This window comes from Petaurus breviceps, unplaced genomic scaffold (genome assembly GCF_028583685.1).
Source record: "Petaurus breviceps papuanus isolate PSGF00001 unplaced genomic scaffold, PetGlider_PUasm1.0 90650, whole genome shotgun sequence".
NCBI lineage: Eukaryota > Metazoa > Chordata > Mammalia > Diprotodontia > Petauridae > Petaurus > Petaurus breviceps.
The window spans coordinates 4,110,503-4,132,481 of NW_027187299.1; the positions used below are offsets into that span (position 1 = coordinate 4,110,503).

The 21,979-nt window shown below is 38.7% G+C and overlaps 1 protein-coding gene across 2 annotated transcripts in view; it reads left to right on the forward strand.

Moving 5' to 3' along the window:
- Positions 1-21,979, forward strand: part of SIPA1L2 (signal induced proliferation associated 1 like 2) — a 255,321-nt gene that overhangs the window by 11,958 nt on the left and 221,384 nt on the right. The window contains exon 2 of one of the 2 annotated variants that reach the window (XM_069064869.1): positions 7,271-7,325. The exons of the other annotated variant lie outside the window; for it this stretch is intronic. The gene's annotated coding sequence lies outside the window, so the exon portion shown is untranslated. The remainder of the gene's footprint in view (positions 1-7,270; positions 7,326-21,979) is intronic. 2 annotated transcript variants of the gene reach the window in all.

Consider the following 21,979-nt stretch of genomic DNA (forward strand, 5'->3'; position numbering starts at 1 on the left):
TAAAGGTAACTGGCACAGAGACATTCAAGTGGCTTGCCTAGGCTTATGAGTAGGAAGTGTTTTGAGCTTGGATTTGAACTCAGGTCTAATGCCAGCTTTCAGGATTTGTGATTGTTCCTGCTATATGTTTAAATTTATGTAGTAAGTCATAATTCTCTTATGTATGTGTATATGTATCTGTCTGTAAGTCATAATTCTCTTATGTATCTGTCTATCCAACCATCCACCTGTCTGTCTACCTACCTATCTATCTATCTGTCTGTCTGTCTGTCTGTCTAATTTTGTTATTTTGTAAGATGGTCTTGGTTCACTCTTCTAGAACCTGGTCAAGGAGAAGAGAGATGATGACAGATGACTTTTGCCTATTTTAGTAATAATGTTACAGGAAGGACCTAATAATGTTTATGTTCCAAAAGTTTGTTATAAGGCAGCCCTCTGAATATAGAGATGATGCTGTATGTCATAGTTAGGTACACAGATATACTTCTGTCATGTAAACTCAGTGTAGCAGAAAAACTTCATTTGTATTGAAAACTCTGGGAAAGAAAGCAGTCAAGAGAAGGCCTAGACCTGTGATTTCATTGCTATAGCAAGCTCCTGCTGGAGGAATTCCTTTACCAATGCAGGCTGTCCTATGTCATAGAAAGTGCCCTAGAGTTCAGTGACTTGCTCAGTGTCACATAGCCAGTCTGTGTCAGAGACTGAACTTGAATCCAAGTTTTCTTGGCTTTCAAACCATCTCTGTATCCATTATTCCATGCTGCCTCTCAATTGTCACAGTACCAGTAATTAGTAGAACAGTAGTAAAATTGAATGATCTTTTAGATTTATCCTTAATGTTGAATTTTGAGGAAATGCATGTTTACTTATGTTATTGACTCTAAAAGGGATTTTACTTTTAAGGTCAAAGTGGATGGCACTTTTTTTTTAACTTTTGTTTTTTTTTTTTATTTTTATTTGTTGTTGTTTTTCCTTAAAAGCTTACATCTTTCTTCTATCAGTAGGACTATTTTTGTACTTTTGAGCCTCTGTTGAGGACCATAGCAGATTTGATCCATAAATGGAATGAAGAGTGATTTTTCCCAGTGTAATTAAATACAAGCAAAAGGGGAAAATAAAAGCATGGAATCATAAAATGTCAAAGCTGGAAGGCACAGTAGAGATCCTTTAGTCCAACACCCTTATCTTACAGATAACCTTTTGAAGTTTCAGTTTCCTTAAGTGACTTTTTCAAGGACTGGGAGCCAGTATGTGTCAAAATCAAGACCTCAGTCTAGTTCTAGTGATCTCCAATCCATTTCAGACACTTATTAAGTGCCTGCTGTGTGCCAGGCTTCTGCTAAGCTCTGGGGATACAATTTAGGCTGGGCAGAGAGCCCTGCGGTTTGGGGGAATATTCTCATTAGTAGGGATAGCTGGATCCAGGTGTGGGGGAGGAGGATGGACACAATCGGAAGACACATCATCTTTCCTTACCTTTGTTGTGTGCCTTCCATCAGAGCACTGACCTGTGCAGGTCCTGGGTGCTGGTGGGATGTCTAGGTCTCCCCCGCCCCCACATGTCATTAATACTATGGCTGTGTTTGATATGTTGTGCTCCAGCTTCTGGGGAGGCTGTAAGGAGGAGCTTTTGCCTCCCGGACAGCCCTGGATGACTGATTCGACCATCGGACTGCATAGCTGAGTGAGTGCTCTGAGACTTCCCACTCCCTTAATGTGTGTTTGACAGAGTTCCAGACATACCAGTGCTCTTTCCAGTATACCTCATTAGAGAATGTTTATATGCCTGTTTGAGAGAGAGGGAGTGCATGTAAATGCAAGTCTGGGGTGGAATTAATTTATCTGTGAACAAAGACAGGGCAAGTGGCGAGCCAGGTAGTGTATATCACTGAGAAGGAATGAAAGACGAGGTATGGAAGAGACAGACACTTCCCTACCTGTACCACTGGTCATCAGATTGGGGGGGGGGGGGGGCAGGGTATGCCTAGAACTCTTTGGCTGCTTCTAGAGAGAATAGGAACTAGCAGAATATTTAGGTTGGGAAGAGAAGTTTGAGATTATCTGGTCAAATAACTTATCATTGTAGAGATGATGAGACCCAGAGGTGTTCAGAGGGATCTATATGGGCTATTAGCAAGTTGATGGTAGCGTTGACAAGTTGGGTAGTATGATGCATCTATCTTTAAAGGCAGCATTTTAAAATGCCTTTGCATCCTTATGAAAATCTTTTCATGTTTTCATCACAAGAGCCCTGTGAAGCAAACAGGAATTATTATCCATATTTGAAGAATTAGAAAACTGAGGCACAAGGCAATTGTGGCTTGCTTAGGGTTACAAGGGTAGTCAAGAGAATTGGACTTCAGTGTCATTTTTGCCAGTGACTCCTTTAAATGAGTATCTTTTTTTTTTTATTAAGCAATCAGGGTTAAGTAACTTGCTCAAGGTTACACGGCCAGTTATTTCTGGGTGTGGTGCTGAGTGTCTGAGCCCAGGATTCGATCTCCAGGTCGTTCTGACACTGGAGCCGGTGCTCCTACTCGCTGTGCTACCTGGCTGCCCCGAGTATCTTTTCTTATAGACTGTTTTTTTTGCATCTGCTATACAGAAGGACTATAGCACTGAGTTCCCCAGTTAGTTGCTGAGCAGAATATACCATATTAGTGACAGTTCTAAATCTCTAGATTATTGCCATAATCTAAAACATCAAAGGGCCACACTTGAAAACCTAAGGGGCCACATGTGACCTTGGGGCTGCAGGTTGCCCACCCCTGATAAACTTTGCTGGCATCCATTCATTCATCTATCTATCTATCTACCTGTCTGTCTGTCTATCTATCTATCTCTAGATCTATATGAAATACACACATATAATGTATAATATATATGTCATATATCATTGCCAATCACTAGATCCTTGGACCATGGCCATAATCTAAACTTTTCCGGCATCTGTCTTACCAGTTATAGATATGAAACACACATATATAATATATAACACTTGTAATATTTATATAGAACACACATTTATCTGTCCCTCTCTCCATCTCTCTTTCCATCTCTGTTTGTCTCTCTGTCTCTCTTTGTTTTCCTCTGTCTCTCCCTCTTTCCCTCTCTCCTTTAGGCTGGGTCTCCCTGTCTCTCCTGGGCTGTAAGTGCATTGGCCAACTTACAGGTTCTATCCCAGCACTGATCCACTCAGAAGTTTTAACTATTTTCAACCAGGACCAGCGTTAGCAGCTTTTCAGGCGGCCTGGTTCAGGTGGTCTCGGTTGTATAGGGTCTCATCATATTGGTTGCCAGACTTATGGTGGACACCTCTTTGACTTTAGCTTTCCAGCAACCCAGACTCCTGAGCTCTAGTGATAGATCAGCTGTAGTTTCCTCAGCTGCAGGGTTGCATGCAGGGATGAGCTGGTAAATAATTAATAACCAGCTTCCTGAAAAAAAAAATGATGTATGCCTAACACACTTTTAAAGTTAGTCTTCATTATTAAGATTTTCTCCATCCATTTCTTTTTTTTTTTTTTTTTAAGCAATTGGGGTTAAGTAACTTGCTCAAGATTACACGGTCAGGTGTTTCTGGGTGGATGCTAAGTGTCTGAGCCCGGATTCGATCCCCCAGGTTATCCCAATACTGGGGACGGTGCTCTTACTCGCTGAGCCACCTGGCTGCTCCTTTCCATCCGTTTCTTAAGTCTAGACAGTCAACAAAACAATAACTCAAACCCTGATTTCATAGCATTTGCCACTTTCTGAGGTGTGACTGCTTTCACTGAAAATTTAATGATTGTCTCTGAAGAGTCAAACTGGTCCCAGCACAGGCTGAACATAGATTTTTGTAAAGTTTTCACCTAACGTTTCACAGGATTGTAGGACTTGCTAATTATTTGAAATTTTGTAATTTGTGATGAGTTAGCAGATTTACTGATTAAATCAGGTTATATACTCCAATAACTGAGTGAAAAGTACATTCTTACCCAGTACTTGAACAGAGACTATTTTTTTAGGTTTTGAGATGCTGCCAAGAATAAAAACTATAAGAGGAAAACAATTTTTGTTTTGCACTTTATACTTTGCTATATTTGCATAATCTTTGTTTAAGTGAGTTGGATGTGAATCCCTAAATAAATTCCAGGCATTTAAATATTTAAAATAATTCATTCGAAGTACTTTACTCACCGAAAGAATAACTGCTTACAACAAAGAAAATAACACCCTTGCAGATGTAGCCCTGTATAGACTTTGTTCACCTTGTCATTGAATTTTAAAACATTAATAGTGAAGCTAGAATTTGAACATTCATTGAACTGCTTAGCTGGCTCTTTTCCAAAATATTGTTTCGATGCTAGAGAAAGCAGGACGATTTGTTTGAAACTGGCACCTGGCCAACTGAAAAGAGAACTGACGTAATCACTGACTTAAAGTTCTTTGCTCTCACTCCTAATTTTAGTACAATGAAATCTGGGTGATCTGTGCCTGCTGTTTCCATGTATCTGCTTATGGGAAACTTTCTAAAAACATCATCTTAGTTTAGTGTGATAATTCTTGGTGTTTCTCTCCCTCCTGTAGAAGTTTATTTCTGAAAGAATGTAAAGTTGGCACAGTGTTCTCTGTGAAGTAGAGAGGAAAAGGGGCAGTGCCCCAAATGGCAGTCAGGATAAAGGACTTAATGCTTTGTATACTGTAAGCACAACAAAATAATGTTAGACCTTGTGGCAGTTACAGAGAAGTCTAAGGTATGATTCCTGTTCTCCATGAAGAACTTTTGCATATTTTAATATTGAGATTTTATAGTCGGTTTCTGCTATCTCTTCCCATTTTTAGTTAAAGGTGTCATCTCCCCCCACTCTTCCCTTGCCTTTCCTTTGGCCCTTCTCTCACAGGCCTGACATGACCACTCATGCCTCTTGGATAATATGTTGGATTCTCCAAATAGAGTCCTTCAGATAAGATGGAAAACCATCACGCTATTTGTCTTGCCATGTTGTCCTAAGATCTTTCAGACCTTACCGTTTGCCTTGTTGCTGCGCCCTTCCCACTCCCAGACACTGACCTTTGATCAGCTGATGCACCCTAAGACTCCTGGGCCTTGCCCTCCTCTCCAACACTTAACCCTTAGAATTTCTGGGCTTTTCCATTTACTTTCTTACAATCCTCGTCTTCCCCAATTAGAATGTAAGCTTTTAGAGAAGGGACTGTTATGTTTTTCCTATTTCAGTCAGACAGTCCATAAACATTTATTAAGAATATACTATGTGTCTAGCATTGTGCTAAGCCCTGGAGAGCTTACAATCTTACTACAGTATACAAAAGCTGCAAAGGGGTGGGGAACACAATGAGGGGGGAAAAAAAAAGTCATTCACACCTGTTAGACCAGCTACTTTAAGTTTCTGTATTTCCACTAGAAAATCACTCTATCAGGTTAGTTCCGACAGACCAAGACCATCTGGGAAGGAAGCTTCTCATTTTCTTCTGCCTTTTATCTCACCATATGGATGCTTTTCCTCATTCCTTCTGGTCTTGAAGTGTTAGTCTTGTCTCCCTGCTTTTCCCTCCCACTCTAGTACTCTCAATCTTATCCCTTATTGACTCCTGGAAAAAAAAAAAAAACAACAGCAACCCATGATTCTACATATATTCCTTTTTTTCTGGCTCAGGATTATAGAGAGACAGCATTAGAGAGAACCTGAGAGGTCTGGTCCAATCTCTTTGTCTTACAAATGAGGAAACTGAGGGCTAAGTGATTTGTTTGAAGTCGGATAGGTGAGGGGGCACAGCTAGGAATTTAACCCAGGTCATTGGATGCGATTTTTAGTCACTTCTTTTTTTGACCTTCCTAGCTTAGGTAGGGTCTGTTTTCATTTCCTCGCTCGGCACTTGTTTTTTCCTTAATTTGTAAAAATGACTTTTTATACCCACCAATAAATATATTCTCAGTCATTGCTTGGTGATTATATGAAAGTTGCCACTTAGAATTCAGTTTTGCTGTCGAAATTGAAGTTGTCAGTGATGGAGCCCAAAGTAACACTATGGTCTCCTGTGCTATGAATTAGGGAAACTGGTGGTTTGTGTTTCAACTTCTCTGCCACCCTTCAAGAAAAAAAATGATAGCAAAAGTTAGAAAACAAACCGGAGGCAGTTGATTACTTTATAATGGATTCTTGTGAAAGGACTAACCCACAGTATTGCTTTTAAAAAAGCAGACTTCCTTAATGCATTTAAATTTTTATAAAAGTTTTGATTTATACAAAATTATTGCATAAAGCAAATCACATATAGACCACATTCTCTGCTTTCTTCGATACCAGAAACTACTGAAATATATCATCTTCAATTGTTTTAAGCTCTGTGCTTCTCTAGATGATTTCTGAATTAACAAAGCAGCTTCAAGGAGAATTGATTGACACCATCTTCTAAGTGGTGATTAAGTTGTCTCTTTTGCAAGGTATACAGTAAAACTGATTTTTTTCCCCCTCTATTGTCATTTGCAAAGGGTTCTATATCATAAACCTACCCAGATGAAGTTAATTCTACATGACAGGAAGGGAGAGTGAAAGATGTGATCACTTGAAAAAATCTAATAAATTTCATAGATAAAATATTTCTAACTGGAAGAGAATATTTACGCAGGATAGGAAGTATGCCCGGTAATCCAATATCATTATTACCATAATAAGTGGACATACTTAATGTGAAAAGACCGAATCACATTGAGTTGTTTGTTCAAAGGAAATATGTTAAGGTACATATTTGAGATTCAAGGAAATATCAAAGGAAATATGTTAAGGCACACATTTGAGATTCAAGGTCACACATGTATATTGGTTATAGGGCTTTTTCATATGCTTATAATAAGATTTCCCTGTTTGATTTCATTTTAAAACTAATTATTTCAGGATTATCTGAAATAATAGTAGTTTTAAGGGTATGAGACAGTAACAGGAGCCAGACTCAGTTGTGCCCATCTTAGACTGCCTTATAGACCTTCCATTGGGTGTGGTGAAGGTGGTGACTGAGCAGTGTCCATAGTACTGAATGAACCCCCTTCCCCATTTCCCCCTTGGGGGTAGGGCATGGGAGGGAGGGTAACAAAGTCCAAGTGCAGGTCTAAGTCAGGAATTCCGTATATTAAGCCATTATCCATTAACGAGGGAAGTTATTAATAATAATAACAGCTAACATTTATATAGCACTTGCTATCTGCCAGGCATTATGTTAGCACATTAAAATATTATCTCATTTTATGTTCTCTGTTATCTTCATTTTACAGATGAACACGCTGAGGTAAACAGAAGTTAAGTGACTTGTCCAGGATCATGCAACTAGTAAGTGTCTGAGGCCTGATTTGGATTCAGGTTTTCCTGGCTCCAAGCCCTCTATCCACTGGACCACATAGAGTTGCCCAAAGAGTGGGGGAGGGTCATAGGCAGCAAGCAGTTATCAGATGGAAGTAGACTTAAAGTGGGAAAAATTACAAGGTGGGAGGAAGGGTATCAGAAGGGGTTAGTGAGAGACAAGGATCCTATTTTAAGTGTTCAGGGTCTTGATATTGGACAGTTCATAAGAGGTTAAGATAGATGAAAAGATCAAGTTTGAGTTCTGCTTTAGAAACAGGTTTCTCTCAACCCCAATCCCCTCAAATTGAAGGGTTCCTTGGTCTGCTGCTGCTTTCCTTGACCTTCATAGAATCCATGGGGTGATAGAATCTGCTGAAATACAGTGTGCAGCACAGTAGAGGTGACAGATTTTAGATTTGTGAATGAATAAAAAAGCATATTCTTGCACATACACACCTCCTCCCCAGCTTTCAGTGTTAAAGTATGTTCTAAGAAAAGGAAGGGTCACCATAGTGATGAAATGATCTTGGGGCCTATATTTGATGAGAAGATCACAGATTTAAAAAATGGGCCCTTCCAGAAGCAGAACACCCAGGAGGTAAATAAACATTGTCTTGGGCCTTGCATCCATTCCACACTTCTCCTGTTTCTCATTATGCAGAGAGAACTGGCTCTGGAATTTGGGGAGTAGGTTCAGAACCATTCTTTGATGCTTGCTTCCTGGGTGGCGGTGGGCCTATCACTTAACTTTTGTGATTCCATCTATAAAATGAAAGGATTAGAAGGCTGCTCAGGTCTAGTCTAGCTCTGAATCAGTGATCCAATGTCAAGTTACCTTCAAATAGACCCTTGAAGTTTCTCTTCTACCATTTGTCATTCTCTCACCTGAGTTTTCCACATAGACTTTGCTTGTGTATCTTGGCCCATCATCTTTTCTCTTTTATTTTGTCTAGGGAAAATGGAGTTGTAGTAGACACATTTTGGTAACATTGCTTCGCTTGAGTAGTGGTTGTTGATTTAATTGTTTTTTGGTGTTAATTTGGAGTCCTGGATTTGGTGATTGGTTTAAAAAAATCCTGTTAATAAGACTTAAAATAGAGTTTATGTTATTTCAAAAAATGTTCTGGATGTCTTTTGCCTTGACAGTAATCATTTTCTTGCCATCCCTCTCTTTTTCTTCTCCCCTCTCCCCATCCTGAATTGAACTTTCCATTGTAACAAAGAAAAACTGTTAAATAAAACCCATGGAGAGAGAGACCCCAACAGGCCGTATGTGTAACTTTCCACACATGTACCCCCTCCCCCCCCCCTTCCAGAAGGAGGAAGGTGCTTTGATGATGTGTTCTTCAGGACCAAAACTGTTCATTTGTTACTCACAGCTGGTCTTCCTTTTAGTATTCTTTTCTTTCCATCATTGTAGTCCTCGTGTGTCTGGTTCAGCTTACTTCAGTCTGCACCAGTTCACATAATTGATTTCTTTGCATTCCTCTCTCATTTCTTATTATTCCAGCACATTCATAGCCCACAGTTTGTTCATCCGTTGCTCAGTTGATTGACACCCACTTTGTTTTTCGCTACCATAAAAAAGTACTGTTAGGAATATTTTGGCATACATAGGGCCTTCCTCTCATTACCCTCCTTGGGTTATAGAAAAGCCATGGTGGAGATCCCTGACTTTTCGCTCAAGTCTGAAGTTTGTTTTTTTTCTTTCAGAAAGGGTGGTTCCAACAGCAGGGTATGTATGACTGTATCTGCTTATCCATGGCAGCTTTAGCACTGACTTTCCATGAAGTGATTTTCCATGCATTTAAAGTGGGATAATAAATGAGAACTCTTAGCATTGTACTAGATTCCTCTGTTTCCTCATCCTGAAGTATGTGGGATGGGGGTGGAGAGAGAGGGATTGGTGAAGTTTTAAAATAATGGGAAAGTGCAGACAGTTTTTCCGGCCTTGAAAGAAAGGCTAGTGAAGACTTGGATTAGAGCCTGTTGTAAAGGAACTGGCCTCCTACTTAAAATTCAGACTCATAATAGAAGGCTTAAGAGACTCTTGATGAATAGCAATAATAGTAATCATTTAGTCAAGGGCAAAAGGGTTTCTTGGGAGCCATTGCAGTATACCAGAGGCCTATATCCTATTCACAAAAAAAACCAACAAAAAAAAAACCAACTTAGTGGAGTCTACTGGCCAGCTCCCAGTGCTGGGAAGAACTGTGCCGGGGTCATTGGGGGTGATTCCTAATGAAGCCCTTGTTGTCTGTGATTTGTCTCTATCTTTTAATGAGCTAACATTACACTGCTTTTGAGCTTAGGGACTTTGAGCAGATTGTTTGATGATACCTTGAAAAAATCTTCTCTGGGTAGAAGAAAATGAAACAGCTGCTGGTTGAAAATGTTTTAAAAGGACACAAGTCCTGTTCCCTACATCAGTACTTCACTTAAATGGTGGCCTGCTGCTTAGCGGTCCTTTGGTGGGAGTTTATTTTACACCATTCATATGTGTATTGTTTTCATGTCTTTTACAACTCCCACCCATCCCATCTTCTAAGGCTTTTAGCCATGAAGATAAGATCTTTTTGGAAATTATTTGCATTGTCCTGAGTTAGTGATTCCCAAATTACTGGCCTTTCAACAGCCATTTCTTGGTTGGAGTTCCTGATAAAGCCTACATTATCTCCCATACAACTTCCTGAGATCCTCCTAGAATCATAGATCATGGAATCCAACCCCCTCATTTAAGTGGTACAGAAACTGAAGCCCAGAGAGATTGTGAAAGTTTCTGAAGGCAGGATTTGAAATCCTTTGATTTGAGACCCAGTGGTCCTTCTACTGTACCATGTATTTACTATTTACATAGGCTGTCTTGGGACATATGAATTATGCTAGCTTGTATCAATAAAATGAAAGTGATTTTGTTTGGGAAATACTTGATGTAATTAAATTTTGGGGGGGTGGGTTGGGAGGATCATTAGTGGGAGGAAGTTAATGAGTATATTCCTGCATTTTCAAGTTTTCCAGGGTGGAAATATTGTAAAAGAGTTATCTTACTTTTCTTTCCTCTGCCCAGTAATATTACTTTTAAATAGTGGGGTTATAATTGTTCAGTAGTATTGGTGATACAAATAATAACAATAAGTATTGGTGACAAAATACTTAGAAATTTTTTTTTTCAAATATTATACTTTTGAAAAATAAAATAGTATTTAAATATGTGCTTGGAAGCCAGGTCAAATAAAAATATTTTAGAGGGAGTCAGTAATGGGAGATCTTAATAGAAATTGTGTGCAATTGCATAGAATGCCTCATTCACTGTCATTACCCTGGTTGTACTATCCGCCTGAAAAGACACACAGATACTGGTGTTGCCTCATAGGAGCTTCTGGTCAATGGAAGCTGTTAAGAAGAGGGACGCCAAACCCCCAAAACCAAGAACTTTAAGTTTGACTTGAACTGGAATTCTGCTTTATCTCTGACTTCCACTGTGCATTTTTTCCCACTTTACACATAGTCGTTATCACAATAGTTCCCAAAGTAACTTAGAGCTTGCCAAAAATAAACATTCCTTCTGGAGCAGCCACCTTGCGTAGCTGGCTGGTGACCAGTGCACCGGATAGCTTTGGCAAACAGAGGGGCTCACTTCCCTCGAAAGAAGGAGGGATGAGGATGATTTTGTTTAACCTGAGGCTTTTCTTAAGCTTCTGGTTTTTTTTCTTGTTCTTTCTGTTGAAAAAAGATAGAATGTCAGGGTCTTTGGAAACCGGAGTGAGCAATTAAACCTAGCCTTTTAAAGACTTAGCCCATTTTTGATAAAGAGTTTTAACTGGGGAAGATGAAAAGCATCCCTGTTTTTTTTTTTAATTATTATTAGGTGACCTCAGGATCCAGTGACAGTTTGTGGTACTTTCTTTGCTTCATTCTCCTTTTGATCAAATAAAACTAAAAGGAAAATTATTGTTATACTATTTCCTTAGATATTGCCAAGAATAATGAGTTAATTATGAGACAGAAGGGGAAAGGAGTTGTAGATCTTTTAAGAGGGGGACATGAGGCTAATGTATAGGCAAATAATTCTTTTACATGAATCTGCTGTACTGGGGAATTGTTTAATATCCTCTTAGCAGGTGAGAGGAAGCACCCACTGGTCCCAGCTCACTTGGAACATAATACTCAAGCAAGTAATTTGTTTAACAAATATGTATTGAACTTTCAAGTTAGGTGAAAATTCAGCTTTAGAAAATGTAGGCGCTTCCTTTCAGTAGAAGGATTTGATAGTCCAGTGTTTGAATGATTAGTTTTCCCATGCTCTGAACTGCCCAGGGTATGTTACAGATGGAATCTGCTGATTTTTCTTGTTTTGTGCCTACTGTTAGAGCTATTCAGAAGGTCAAGGAAACTTTCCCAGTGATAAGAACAGAGCTGCTCATAACTTCTTGAGAGAGCAGCATTTTCTTTTGATTTTTATTTGATTTTGGGGCAGAGGCAGCAGCTGCAGGTAGTATATTTTCCTTTCTTTCTTTTTTTTTTTGCCCCAGAAAATTGGAAGATTTTCAAACTTTGTAAGGAACAAATGGGTAGAATGGGTTTAATCATATAATTGTATTTAGAGTCTCAGGACTGCATTTTTGTGCACTGACTACAGATGTAGTATTTCTTTAGTTGATGTATCAAACTTCCTTAAGAGGTAGGAAACTTTCACTGTGTATGATAAAACAAATTATTAGGCCTTGCAAAATGATGAGGATTGGCTATTTTTTTTTTTTTTTGCTAATGGGCGTACATTTGCACCGACCTTCCTTTTATAACCTAATAACTGACAACTCATCATCTTTCTTTTTTAAAACTTTAAAATATTGGGTAATTCTCTATGTTGGTGCCTTTGGATTTTTTTAAGTGAAAAAAGGAAAATAATTCATGTGTGTATGTAGAGGAGGGTGCTTTATACATATATATGTATATTATATATATATATATATATAAAAGACAATAACAATAATAATGAGTAGGTAGTGCAAATATTGTCCTTTGATTATAGATGAAGAAACTTAAGCTAACAGATATAAAATAACTTGTTTCTTATGGTGGTGGTGGTAGTAGTAATAGTAGTAGTAGTAGGTGGTGGTATTAGAATCAGGATTTAAAAACCCTGGTCTCATGTGACTCCAGACTCAAGTTCAAGTTTTTTTTTTCTCCTATACTTATTCTGTGTCCAAAAGATATCCTACTTTGTAATAGAATTTGTTACTTATTTCTCTCAGGGTTTATGCCTTGACAGGGCACAAAGAAATGGGGAAAATGTGAATTTCCTTATTTGAAAGGGTAACTTACCACTAAATGTTTCACTGTATTATTGTCAAAACCAAAATCTAATATCACATTATAGTATGGGCATGATCATAGATTTTAGAGGTCATTGAATCCTGCCCCCTCTTTTTACAGAAGAGGAAACAGGGACCCAGAGAAATGGTTAGGTTTGTCTGAGGTCACACAACTAATGAGTACATAAGATAAGATTGAAACTATGGTCTTCCTGACTTCGTGGCCAGGATTGTCCACTGTACATCTGAGCAAATCTAAAAGTTCTTTTTAAATCATTCTGATGTGAGAGTCATAGAAAATATAAAAGGAATGGTGCTTAGCATTGAGCCTTTGGGGCACAGAACACCTAGTACTTAATTTTACTTGGTATTATTGGTGCAAATTTTGCTTGGTGTTATTTGATTCAGTCATTGCCTTGGAGGTTCAGAACATCCGGTACCTCTCATGCATTTATATGTCTTGGTATCCATACTTAAATGTGACGGTGAGGCAGAGTGGAGAGATACAGAAATGAAAAAAGGGCAAGCTTCCTGCCATCTGAGAGTTTTACCTTTAGTATAAAGTTTTCTGTGCATGTGGCCCCTACTCGATTCTAAATGATTCTGTGTCAGGAATGGTTTCTTAGTCATCTCTGTGATCACTTCTCCTGGTCCCCACTAGTATGTTGCAGGTAAGTTAGTTCTCATGAAATATTTGAATAAAATATCTTGTCCCAGGGTCACATAGCTGGATAATTGGTACCTCTTGTGTCTAGTATGTTAGCTGCTGGTTCCCCAGCAGGTTATACTGGACCTACTGTAGTGGAACTTGGGTATCATCTCCTTTAACTTGCACATTTTATAAATGTGGAAGACCTTCAGGCCCGTCAAGGTTGGGAGACTTAGAGTAGTGTAAATTACTGGTAGATTTGGGCCTAAATCCCAACTCTGACACTTACTTGCTGTGTGACCATGGGCAAATTGCTTCACTTTTCTGGTACTCAGATTCCTCTTCTGTGAAACTAGGGAATTGTATTAGATAATATCCAAAGCTTACTTGCTGAGCTTACTCATCAAACATCTGGTCTGTTATAATTAGTTTAAAAATGAATATGTGACTTATATGTTACTACAAAAACTAGGAAATGTTTTGTTCAAAGGTTCATAGGGTGAGAGTTTGAAGCAGTGTTGTGTGGGTAAATATTTAACATCAGTGCTCTAAAAGATTTTTTCATGCGGGACACACTTTAAAATTTAGTCTGCATTATTTATTTCTGTTTTCTCTGCAAAGTAAAATGATGGTTATACTGAAGTAGCAGAGCAAAAATAACTTAACAGGAAGTTGGTACCCAAGATAAGTAAGGAGACAGTTAAGAGGTCATTTAACTGCCCTTGATGAATTCAGCTCCTCTGGCCCAGTTAAACTACACATCCTTTGGTCAAGAAAAAACTGACAGATGCGATTACAAAGCAAGTATCCATTCTATATCGTGGAACATGAGGAAGGGAAATGATGATTATAAAGACCTAGGCTGGCTTCATTGAAAACAGGTCATTTCAGACCAATCTGATTTCCTTCTAAGAAAAATAAAAACAGGATTACTAAACTAATAGATAAAGAGAATGCTGTGGATTTAGTTTATTTAGGTTTTTACATTTTTTTTTATTAAACATTATTACTATTCTGGGAGAGAAGATAGAAAGCTATGGATTAGATGATCTATTCAGATGAATTCAGAACTAGGTGGATGACCAGACTCAGAATTTGTTAATGGACCTGTGTGTCTTTGTGGCAGGAGGTCTCCTGGTAGAATGCTCCAAGGATCTGTACTTGGCCTTTTGCTGTTTTTTGTTTTTTTTTTAATCAATGGCTGGGCATAAAGGCATTGGATTTTCAGATGACACAAAACTATGAGGGAGAGTTAATACAAGGGATGTATGGAGTCATGATTCAAAAGGATCTTGACAGGATTCTTAACTTTTTCAAATATATCATGGATCCCTTTGGCAGTCAGGCGAAATTAAAATTATGTTCTAAAATATATAAGATAAATTACAAAGGAAACTAGTTACATTGAAAGAAAGATGTAATTTCTTTTTTCTATCCAAGCTCAGAGATCCCCTGAAAATCTACACATGGATTTGGTGGGGTGCAGGTGAGGGTGTGGTCTATGGGTCCCAAGTTAAAAACCCGTGGATTAGAGCTTTGGGATACAGCTAATAAAATGAAATTCTGTAAGAATAAATGTAAAGCCTGGCACTTGAGTGCAACTGTCAGCTTCGCTCAATGTTGGTCCTTTTTTTTTTTTTTTTTGAAGATGACTGTGATAGCAGGAAGGTGATGCCCTGACTTGCAAGTGAATTGGATTTAAGTGAGGGAGGACTGTGCAAAATCACCAGCCTCACTCTTCTCTGGAGCCATCTGGGTCCAGTGGCAAGATGGGGGAGAAGTGTATAGACATCAGTTACTATGTAAAGGATCTGTTTTTGTTTTTGTTTTTCCATAGACTAAGCTCAATATAACTCAGCAGTTTGATGTGCTGGTGGAAAAAAAAATAAAAACAAAAACTTAATGTAGTGCTGGATTGCTTTAGGTGGGGACAGAGCTTCTAGGAATAGGGGGAGTGATCATCCCACTCTTTTATACCCTTGTCAGACCTCCTCTGCTGTACTGTTGTGTTTAGTTCTGGGTATCAAGGTTTAAGAACATTAATAATCTGGATCCTGCCTTTCCAGAAGGGGGCAACCAGGACAGTGAAGGACTTTCACTTCATGACACTTAAGGACTGATTGAAGGAACTAAGTGTATTTAGCTTGACAAAGGAAGACTCTGGAAGGACATGATTGCTGTGTTCACATATTTGAAGGATATGTTACACTGAGGAATGATTTGGCTTGTTGTCTTTGACCCCAGAGGGCAGAATCAGGAGTAATGAATGGAGGTTGGGGGGAGGAGGAGGAAGCAAATTTAGGTTTGATTTCAGGAAAAGCTTCCTAAAAAGTAGAGCTTTCCAGAAGTAGAATGAATGCGCTGCCTTCAGAGGTGGCCTGGTTTCCCTCCTTGGTTGTCTCCAAGTGAGGGCTAGATGACCAATTATTAGGTTTCATATAGTGAGGATTCTTTTTATTCGTGGGTTAGACTTATTTGCTCCTTAGTTTCTTTCTACTTTAGTATAATCTATGATTTTGTGTAATGAGGAAAAATCTCATATGGGAAAAGTCTTGAACTGAGTTATTATGCTATATTGCCTCTCAAATATTATTTTAATCCAATGTGATAGTATTTGTAAAAATCACTTAACCCAGTGCCTGGAACGTAGTAGGTGCTATAGAAAAGCTTATTCCCTTCCCTTAAAGTAGATGTTATGGAATTCACGATTAAAAAAAAAAAGAGTCACTGTTTCATTTTTCAAAGAGTGGGATATTTTTAGATAACAAAGGTTCTTCACCTAATTGTGTATTTTATGTAATACTTCAGGCCATATTCATTTAACCATTAACGATTTTATTGTGATTTAGCTAGGAGAAAGGAGAGGGAAAAGTTCTTTTGTGCCCAACTCAACTCTTCTGAGTTGGATGATCTCTGTTTGTGATTAAATTTGCCCTTCTTCCCCCTTACTAACCTGTTATACATAGTAAAACAGATTTGGAAAGGGTTCGGTGTTTTCTGTGTATATAATATATATGTTTTCCAAAGGCCAGCATAAATGAAAATTTTAATTATTCATTTTTTGGTGTGGTTTCATTTTAAACATCTTGTTATTTTTAAGATCATTGGGGAAAATTTTGAGTTTCAGATTCTCTCCTTCCACTAATCCACCATTAATTACTCATTCTTGTACCTTCTACTGCATCTTCAGATGCTGACTTAAGAATTTGGCAGCTGTTAGCTATGTAACCAGGGGATGAGTTCCTAAAATTTTCCAAATCTCAGTTCTCTTCTTCATCTGGAATATGAGGAAGTTGGATTAAATGATTCCTAAGGTACCTTTCTGCTCAAGTGTTCTTTGATTTTATTAATCACCTATACCTATAGGTAATTTCTGGCCCCTATATTTAATGATGACATTTTACCCAAAAGGCAAAAAAACAAAACAAATTTACAAGAGGGAATACTTTTAAATAATCTTATGTGTGAAAAAAAAAATTTTCTTTTGAGAAATTACTATTCTATAGTAAACCTAGTTTCAGAGACAGTTATGAAGTAATGGGTACAGAGGCCTCTTGGAGTTAGTAACCAATCAAAAAAACATTTATTAAGTGCTTACTAGGTATCTGCTAGCCAGCAAGCATTTAAGTGTTAATTATCTGGGCATGAGATAATAGCCAACTTCAGTGCTAAGGGCTGAGGAGATGAAGAAAAGGGAAAACACAAAAACATTCCCTGCTGAAATAATAATGGGGCAACCATATGTAAATCATGATCAGTACAGAATAAAAAGAATATTAAAGAGGTTAGAAGTTAGAGATTAGGTGCTCTAGTGATTGGGAGGGTGGAGGCTAGAGGAATGTGACTTTGGAGCTGAGTCTAGGAAGAATTGGGGATTCTTCTCCCCTTGGGACAAGTGAGGAGGTGAGAACATTCAAGTGAAAAGGCCTTGAGACAGAGTGTCATGTCAGAAGAACAGTAGCAACAAGTCAGCTAGTTGGTATTGCTGAAGGGTACATAGAGTGAATCAAAACTGAGGATCCTGGAAAAGTAGGAAGGGGGCAGGTTGTAAGGCCTTTAAATGCAGAGCCCTTTGTATTGGATCTTGGAGGCCATAGGGAGCCACAGGAGTTCATCAAATAGGAGAGAGGCAGGATCCAACCTAGTTTCCTCACTTCCCCCTTGCTTTTACTACTTTGAGGCTCTTCTTTCTTCTCCACCATGCTTTGATGATTGGAAGTTGGAGCCACAAACTCTTGGATCTTCATTTAAGGAGAGGGCTCAGGACAGACATCTTCTCACTTCCCACATGGCTACACTACTTTAGGACTTCTCTGATTTCTTCATTGTACCCTCATGTTTGGCACCCCGACTTCCTTTTATGTGTTATCTTCCCCTATTAGATTGTAAGCTCTTTGAGGGCAAGGGCTGTCTTTCTTTTTTTGTGTTTGTATCCCCGGTGTTTAGCATAGTGCTGGACTTGGCATAGTGGGTGCCTAATAAGTGTTTATTGACTTTTGTCATTTAAGGAAAGTTACTTTGCTGAATAGAGGGTGGATTGGAGTGGTTCAGCATTAGTCTGTGCCAGTGGTGATGAGCCATGGAAATAGGTTGTTTGGTGGTTGTGGAACTTGTTCCTCCTCCTCCTTCATTTTCAAAGAGGGTCAGTGACATCATGGGTACTTGTGAATTGGATTTAAATGAGGCAAAGTTGCACAGTCATCAGCCTTACTCTCGCTTCCAGAGTCATCAGTGAGCAATGGCAAGACAAAAGGTTGGTCATGGCCCAGGGTGCAGTGGATGATGTTGGCACCTTGGATGTCTGACCAAGCTCTAAGCACCCCACAGTGCCTACTTCAGCTGCCTTCATAATTATATTTCTCTCACACACCCATTCTTCCAGGGACAGTCTTCACCTGTATGGGGTGGGCACACCCCTAACTCGTTAAAGGGTTTGAAGCCTGTCGGTTACCTTAAACCTCATTGTTAGCTGGTCAGTTAATCTCAGCCTTAGTCTCCTGAGGTGGTTTTATCAGGGTGTGACCTCTGTACATGCTGCAGCTTTTTGGAGACACAGGTGAGAGAGTTGAGGGAAAGGTGGACACCAAAAGTGAATGAGCGCTTCTGTAAGCCTTGATGTTGGAGGTGCTAGCCCTCCCTGAATACCCCATACAAAGTAGAAAGTCACCAGATGAGTGGAGGGGCTCAGGGTGAAAATGCCTGAGGTCACTCTTCCTATCTGTTCCTAAAATGAAAGGCTTACTAAAGCCAATACAGTCAGGCAAAAGGCTGTAGAAGTGGGAGAGAAAGGGGAAGAGTTATGAAGGGGGAGTGAGTGAGAATGAGGAGTCAAAGGGGTTGGGAAGATGGTTGTGCCCTCAACAGTACGAAAATTTGGATAAGGGGAGGGCAATTTTTTCTTTCTTTTTTACTTTTTTTGGTGGGGGACGGGAGAGATAATATAATTTTTTTGGGGGGGATGTGTTGAGTTTTTGATATGCTTATGAGACACTCAGTTCCTAATGTCTGATAAGGTGGCAGGAGATTTAAGATTGGAGCTCAGAAGATAGACTAGCTTTCATAGATCTGGAATCTCTGCAGAGATAACTGAACTCATGGGACCTGATGAGATCACCAAGTGAGAGAATACAGAGCAAAAAATGAAGGCCCAGGATGGAACCTTGGGAGACATCCAGTGTTCTAGGAAGCATAACAAGGATGAGGATCCAGTAAGGAGATTGAGGATGGACACATAGGAGAAGAACCCAGAGAGCGATGTCCTGAAAACCTGGAGAGGAGGCTACAGTGGGAGGTGGTCAATCCCATCAAATAACTCCAGAGAGGTCAAAGAGGGTGGCCATTGAACCTGGAAGTTTGGCAGTGAAGACTCTGGAGTGAGCAGTGAGGTCGGGAGCCAGATATCAGTGGGTTTAGAAGAGAAGTGGAGGCATGAATATGGATGACTTTTTCAAGGCCTTTAGGAGAGAAGAGGAGGAGAGAGACAGGTTGCTAGCTATTGGGGATGGTAGGATCAAGTAAGGGTTCTTTTTTTTGTGTGCACGAAGAGGCATATTTATAGACAAGCAGGGGGGAAGCTAGCAAAAAGGGAGAAAAAATTAGTGAGAGAATGAGGTGAGGCCTGGTGGTAGTGACATGAACAATCTGTTAGGGAAGACTGGGTGGGGAAGGACTTATTTTCAAGGCCTTCCTCTGATACCTACTAGTGGTATGATGCTGACAGGTCCCTTAATCTCTCAATATCTGAGGCCGTCCTTAACATTGTAAATGCAGAGCCAGAACCTATCTGACTTGGGGGACAGGTTGACAATTTCCTATGTTCCTTGAACCAAGCACTTCATCTCTCAGCCCCAGCCATGTCCCCCCGGCCATCCCCCCATGCCTGGAACGCTCTTCCTCTTCCTCTTCACCTCCAGGATTCACTGGCTTCCATGAAGTCCCAACTAAAATCTCATTTTTTACAGGAAATTTTTCTTGATCCTTCTTAGTTTGAATGCCTTCCCTACTAATTATTTCCAATTAATACTACATGAAGCTTGTTTCATACTTATTTGTTTGCTTTCTGTCTTCCCCATTATACTACAAGGAACTGTCTTTTCCCTCTTTTTTTTGTATCCCTAGCACTTAGAACACTTCCTGGCACATTGTTGTTGTTTAAATTGTTTTTTTCAGTAGTATCTGACTCTCCATGATGCCATTTGAGATTTTCTTGTCAAGAGGTACTGGAGAGATTTTCCATTTTCTTCTCCAGTTCATTTTACAGATGAGGAAACTGAAGCAAACAGGGTTAAGTGACTTGCCCAGAGTCACTAAGTAACTGAGGCCAGATTTGAACTGTTCCAATCCTAATACTTTATCCATTGTACCACCTAGCTGCTCAGCCTGGCACATAATAAATGCTTAATATTTATTGACTGACTGCATGGCTGAAATTGCAGATGTGGTCAAAAGATTAAAAAAATCTTCATTATTTTTATGTTAGCTAGTGCTAGATACCTATACTGCTTGAAAACCTTGGAATGTTTAGCTGACTTTGTGTCTGACTCAATTTCTTACAACAAGTATAAGAATATAGCAAGAAAATATGTTAATTTGTTTTCACCATGACACCTGATTAAGCTGATATTGATTTATTAAAATTAGGCAATGAAAAATGCTTTTTCTCAGCCAGGTGTGTTTGCCTGTCATATGAGATGTTACAAGGATACGTGCTCTATGTTCTTTAGGAAAAAATATATCTATTTATGGAAGTAAATTTTGAAAACTAAAGATAAATAGATTAATTAAACATAAAAAAGAAAATAATAAATTAATTTTAAAAAAGAAAAATACATCCAATAACCTAGGCCCTCTGTGCTGTTGCTTTTGAACTTATTAACTGATATCGTTATATAACTTATTAACTTATATATGTGTATTTTTAACTTATTAAAATTATTTTAAAAAACCAACTTGGTCCTAGCATAGTAGACCCAGAGTCAATCACTGAGACTTTTAATAGAAGCCTTTACAGCTATGTGTGAGGCCTCCTAGAATTTGGTCTTGGCTTAAAAACCCTTGAAAAACTCAGTTCACTTCCCTACCACAATGAGACATCAGAGTAGGACTTCAGTTGAAGACGTATTTATTTTAATGGGATATTCTTGACAGTGATCTTTGGAGATTATTTCCTAGGAAGATATTTATTCAGTACTCATTATATATTTGAGAATGGTGCCTGGCACTTGGAAGATTTGGGGGGAAAAAGATTAGAAAGTTTGGGCTTTATGCTCAATAAGTTTACAATTTAGGTATAGAGGCATTGTGGTCTTTGGCAGACCATTGGATTTCCTGCCATGTTTAATCCCTACCTAAGAGCGCACAAACCTGTTTTAACAATTAAGATTAATTTTGATTCATTCTGATGTTCTTTTTGAAGGAGTGTGGCCATTTGTTGACACTAATTGAGCCATTTGGGGAAAACCCTAGGATGTCATGAAATTAGGATTGTAAATCATTGGACTGGAGATTTAGGAGACTATTAAATCAAGAGACAAGAATAAGGCATTTTAAAAAAAGGAAACTAAAAAGCAAGCTGAAGTACACCAAAGAAATACTAAAATTTGGCACTTGACCGTAGATGCCTGAGTACCTTGGCACAGCTGATCTTCCTGTCTTTTGGGCGTTTTGATTTTTTAGGCTTTGGTTTTGGTCTGGCATTTCCATTAAAAGTCAAATTTGGCTAATTTGTAAGTTGAGATCTAAAAGAGTATGATTTATTCTTCTTACATGCCTGTATTAATGCTCCTATTAAAATTCCATAATGACTTACTTAATTAAATGCAGTGTCAAAGGCTAATTGTCTCTAACATGAATTAGACTACATGACATACCAAAGCAGAATTTTAAAAATCAAGTATCATGTTTGAATAGCAACTTAGAAGTCAATTTTTAATGTATATCAAAATTGTAATTATTGAAGATGAAGAGTCCTAATTGAGTAGCCAGTTTTTTCTGTTGCCATTTCAAAAGGCATTTTTTTTTTAAGCATACTTATGTGCTCACATACTTGGGATAAACTGAACTTTCCCTAATGAGTTGGAAGCATGATTGCCTCAGAGTGTTTAATAGAAGCTGAACTGGCTGATAGAATGGAAAAGTTAGGAGATGTGATTTTCTGACTTTGGGATGGCAGCCTTTAC